Below are 5,476 nucleotides of genomic sequence, written 5' to 3' on the forward strand. Positions count from 1 at the left end.
GGTAACCAATATCACATAATTTTTGTTTTACTGGCGTCACAAAATCCATACACCTTTTCCTGTGTATAATGAATATTTGGTGCAATTATGTTATATCAGCATGATTTAAGAATGCGTTCGGCTTAAAACACACACAAATAATTACCTGTGCTGTTGTCATGCTCCATGACTGTTTTATCAGACTCTAGAGCTCTGACAATGTTGCTGTGACTTTTATTTCTCCTCTTGGAGTGGATGTTGTGCAATTCTACTATGAAACTGGGACAAAAGTGCAGTAGTGCACAGACTGTGCTGCTAGAAGAATGCCTGACTGACTGTCTGATAGAGAGACACCTTCTCCTCTTTGGGCCTTTTTCAAAGCTCCCAGAGGTTGTTCTATTTCCCTTTGTCGTGTCCAGTGTTGTGCCTTTGACCTGTGTTGTGCACAGTTGTCTCCCCCCCCGCCCGTGGTTTATGAGGCTCGTATCGGAAATGAAAAGCTACAAGACACAGAGGGACTCGTGTTGTGTGGTCCTCGGTTGGTTCAATCTCCCATTATTAGTCAGTGAGAGGAAAAAGCCTCTTGGAATAGACCTTTACGAGTCTATTCTGTCGTCAAGACTAGGGCCTGTTTGTTCATGTGTAATGCAGATTCATACTTAACTCCTTTTCTTTTAATGCCAATACTTTTGAACCAAGCCTCCCGTATTGACCCCTGTAGCTCTTGAACCTTTGCCTGTGTTTGTCGCTGCATTCTTCCGGTTTTCTTTCCTGAAATGTGTGTAGACTGTAGGTGTGGTTGGCTTTGTAAGTTTATCCCACAACCGAGGCAGAGAAAAGGAGACCGTAGTTGTAATCAAAGCAGGGCCCCAGTATATCTTAGTAAAAACCAGCAGTGCACTTTTCTTTTGGAAAAACGTCAAGACTGCATAAGCCACGTTTATTTGGCTTTCTCTCTTGAATTGCATGTTTAAGGCAATTTATGCTGTTTATTTTGATGCCATGATAACTATACTGACAGTTGTTTTACTGTATTGTTTGCATTCACTTTTGAAGCACTTATTTTTACGTTCAGTGAACCCAAATGTCTCCTTTTGACATTTATTTGTTTTGTTTATACTTGCAGATTGATTCATCCGATTTTGAAAAGGAACTTTTTATTCGGATAAAAACTATCATTGCAAAAAAAGAAAGTGTTCCCCATCACTGCACTATTCAGATATTTGTGCAATTTTAACAAATCTGCAAAAAAATACTCTCATTCTGGCACGTAAAAACATGAGAGCATGCATTGTACTAGAGATGATGTTATGTACTGGAATTTGTCTGACCTCTGTGTTAGTGCAACGTGTATTTGGTGCATGGTTGGAGAGCAGAGGGAAGGCATGGCTATGTGTTAGGTGTAGATTTCTTGTGTGGAACAGTGGGTCTGCAACTAGAAGTATTCTCTAATCATGCTTTTGTTTTTATGTTGTTTTTGTATCCTGTCATGTCAATTTAACAGTAGGCCTAGCAACAACAAAAAAAGAACTAGCTTAAAGTTAACCTCAAATTAACATTGTTATAATGAAAACTGAACAAAACTGCATACCCCAACCTTGGATTTAGTATCAACTCAAACTAAAACTACACATGCAAAATGAAAAGGATCATTTGAATCCTGGCTCATTCTGCCATAGTTAATCTGTAACACCTGCATGCATTTATAAACATACACACATACACATTTAGACGTACTGAAAATGTCAACTATTAACAGTTATTTTAAGTGTATTAATTTATCAACAGTATTAATGTCAAATGTGATTATTGTCAATGGAGACTGTGGAGAGTGAAACTTTTTGTCTGATGTCCTTTTGCTTTTATTTATTTTATATTTTGGAATTTTGTCTACCAACGTAGTTTCTTTAAATGTAAAATTTTTAACAAAATCCAGTCTGGTTTTTAATCATAAAATGTGTCTCTGTGTTTTAAAATGTGTGTGTGTAACTTGTGTTTTGTACAGCTGTCTACTAGCCCCAACGGTTCCACCAAACCCAACGGTTCGCCAAGGTTTACATCGTCTGGCCTTGTGCAATACACTCCTAACCCCCCCGCGTCCGGTTCGTACATAAAACATCCTCCATTCAGGCTGGAAAGACATCGGTTTCCTCCTTAACTTGATTTAATGGGGGGGCTGGACTAAAAAACCTGGGAAAATATGTGTACTGTCTAAACATCGCTCATTCAATAGCCAACCATGCTCGAAAGTAAAATAGACCTGTAAATATAACAAATATTTTACAGTATGGGTAGGCTACAGTATTGCTGTGCAATAGGAGCCCGACATCATACCTATTTAATCTCGGAGCAGGCCTGGAAATGCAGGACAATCCACATTATTTCAAAAGAATGGACAGATTCCACAAGACATCCAATGAAACAACAGCTGACATGTCTGATTGTCCATTTCACCAGCACTGCATAAAATATGATTCCTAGGAGAAAAAGAAAATGAGATTGAATAAATATGGTAGAAGCATATTTTGTAACAAGAGTGAGTAACGGTCGGTGACATCACATGAACCGCTTATGTGTATTGGTGTGAAGCGAAAGAGATGTCTGCAATGGTAAACTTGGTGATAGTTGGTTTTAATATGGCTGGTACACCAACATCTGTGAGTATACAGTTGTGTTAGGCTCTGTTTCAAAAGGAAGAAATGAGAGGCTGACACTGGTGTTACCTTTGCCGGCAATGGCTGTCTAGTGCTGCCTTCTGTGGTAGTCAGTCTCACTGTTGTTTAAAGGCCCTGTCTTAACTGGGGAGAACAGGAGAGAGATGAGAGGGGAGGAGTTCACAGGATGTAACAGCAGAAATTCTGTGTGTGTGTGTGCGTTTGGCTCCGTTTTAACTAATTAGGAAAGGGGAGAAATGAGAGGGACAGAGGATTCAGTATAAAACAGCTGAAACGGTGTGTTGTGTTACCTTTGCCTGCATGGCTGTCCAGTGCTGCTGCCTGCGTTTGTCAGTCTCACTGTTGTTCATAGGCTCGGTCCTAACTGGGGAAAGAGATGAGAGGGGCAGAGTTCACAGGATGTAACAGCAGAAACGCGTTGTGTGTGTTCATGAGGAACTGTGACAAAGGAAATAGTAAGTATGACCTAACGGTTACTTGTTATCATGAATCCAACTCAATGAAAGGGGTCATACTTGGAACAGAAACAAACTTGATCGTTGTTAAACATCGTTATTAAGCCCATATATGCGGTATTACTAATAGGCTGTCAACTAAGTCACATGAGTAAGGATTAGCCTATGTAATGATGCACTATTAAACACTGAAGACATAACTTCCTTTTATTAAATATTGATCATCTTTTCTCTCTATCCTGAAATTTAAAAAACGCATCTCATTGGTCCGAACCATGCAAATGGCCTCATTGAAGTGACAACACTACAAAGCTCAGGTGTTGTGGAGCGTTCCACACAAGGCTCCGTTCCAGATGAAAAAGTAAAAAAGCTGACCCCCCCCCGGAAAATGTAGGACGCGGAGTAAAGGAGGGGTATACTATAACTGAATAAAAGGGGTAATTTGGGGTTAAGGGAAACAATGGCCATGTAAGCATTTTTTGTCTAAAAACACAGAAGAAATGTGTATAGTAACACTGAAAACACACCTATACATGACAAGAAAGTATGTAAACCTATACTTGATGTGAAGTTTATGCTCATCGTTCATCTTCTCCCTCAGTGCTGCTCGGATGAATTTGGGGGGTATATCTGGAAACTTGTTTTGCACAGTTTCTAGAAATCCAAATCGGGTCAAAAGTAAAACATTTTATGAGTTAATACATGGGTTTTGCCACTGGAAATCACTTTCTAGTGGTGCATTAGGATCTAAATGTTTCCCATGCCAATTATCAGTTTGACTTTTCCCTCATCAAGGGCCGGCTTTGCTGAAGTCCCTTTATTGGCATTTCCAATTTTTGGAGATAATCTATGGGTAGCAATCACCTGTCTCCCAAACACAGCCACAGCCAGGTCTTTAACCATGGTTGTGCTTGGAGGTGCCACCTCTACCGCAGGCCTGCAGCATGGCATTACTTATGCCCAAAGGGGTAATCCCCTCTGCCGATGGTCCTGGCTGTATAAATGTTAACATAATCATACACTAATATCTTAGCACTGTTCAACGTTGAAAGATGACAAATACAATTTCTGAATGGCTAATTAAGCACTTACCTTTGTAAGTGGTTGGGCAGTGACCTGAGAGGGTGGAGGCTGGGGCACAGCTTCAAGTTTTAGAAGCAAGGCTATTCATGAGATTGAAAAACAGAAACAAATAAACCAATTCAATAATTTGTAAGGAGTGAGAGACAGACAGAAGAGAGAGACATTCAGATGATTCCTTAATAACAATACAAACATGCCTATAGCAATACATACCTCTCTGCAGAGACATGTTCAGGATTTTCAGTTCCTGGTTTTGGACCTTCAACTGTTTCACCTCTTTTTTTAAGAGCCTTAATATCCTCTTCCTCCTCTTCCTTAGCCTTATTTTCCCTTTCTGTGATCTTCTCCGTAAGGAGAAGATCCTTTGTCCCGTCAGCAACCTAATCAGTCAAAAGTTTAATGTGAGAAAATAGAAGCTCCTAGATATTGAGAGAGCAATTGAATTATTACATTTAAGTATCTGCATAAGAATAAAAACTCTTTGGCCTACCTTTCTCGTCTTTGCCGGATTGGTTTCAGTGCTGAGGAGAGTGTATGAGCTCTTGGTCGGTGTTTGCCTTTTGCGTTTGGCTTCCTCGTCCTTCCTTTGACTCTTAGGTGCCTCTAGTTTGAGCAATTTCCTCATCAATTTGTCTTTGTGCTCTATAAAAGTGGGAGTTGATAGACAGCAACAATTAGGCAAAAATTACTTAAGCATTGCAATAATATAAGAGACACCAGTTTAACATATCCATGCAAACATTAGAGACAGACGTGAGAGAGAACCAATGTCACGAAACCTACCACTTGTTTCAATCACTTTGGCAGGAGAACTCTCGTCCTCCCACACAACATCCACTATATCCCCCAGGTGGAACTCCTCTTTGAGTATTTTGTTGTGAGGTACAATATCAAAATTGGGTGGCTCCTCCTGCCACTCTATTAGCATGGAGTAATCATTACAACGGGGGGCGGTAGGTAGACTGGCGGGTAGGAGCATTGGGCCAGTAACCGAAGGATTGCTGGATCGAATCCCTGAGCTGACCATGTAAAAATCTGTCGTTCTGCCCCTGATCAAGGCAGTTAACCCATTGTTCACCGGGTGCCGATTGTAACGGTCCTGACCTGTTTTATGTTGTTTTTGTATGTGTTTAGGTCAGGGCATGTGTTTTGGGTGGGCAGTCTATGTTATCTGTTTCTATGTTGGTTGTGGTTGCCTGGTATGGCTCTTAATTAGAGGCAGGTGTTTTGCGTTCTCCTCTAATTAAGAGTCATATTTAGGTAGGGTGTTCTCACTGTTTGTTT

The 5,476-nt window shown here is 40.4% G+C and overlaps 2 long non-coding RNA genes across 2 annotated transcripts; both read right to left on the minus strand.

Annotated features, from left to right (window-relative positions):
- Positions 1–231: 231 nt before the first annotated feature.
- On the minus strand, positions 232–3,075 carry LOC111967649 (uncharacterized). Its single transcript, XR_002877782.3, has 3 exons — positions 2,945–3,075; positions 2,703–2,777; positions 232–2,456 (listed from the first exon to the last, which is right to left on the minus strand). It is a non-coding gene; the product is annotated as an uncharacterized lncRNA (long non-coding RNA).
- Positions 3,076–4,144: 1,069 nt separating this feature from the next.
- On the minus strand, positions 4,145–4,829 carry LOC139027345 (uncharacterized). Its single transcript, XR_011479427.1, has 3 exons — positions 4,683–4,829; positions 4,406–4,572; positions 4,145–4,272 (listed from the first exon to the last, which is right to left on the minus strand). It is a non-coding gene; the product is annotated as an uncharacterized lncRNA (long non-coding RNA).
- Between the last annotated feature and the right edge of the window lie 647 nt (positions 4,830–5,476).

This window comes from Salvelinus sp. IW2-2015, unplaced genomic scaffold (assembly GCF_002910315.2).
Source record: "Salvelinus sp. IW2-2015 unplaced genomic scaffold, ASM291031v2 Un_scaffold10344, whole genome shotgun sequence".
Lineage (NCBI taxonomy): Eukaryota > Metazoa > Chordata > Actinopteri > Salmoniformes > Salmonidae > Salvelinus > Salvelinus sp. IW2-2015.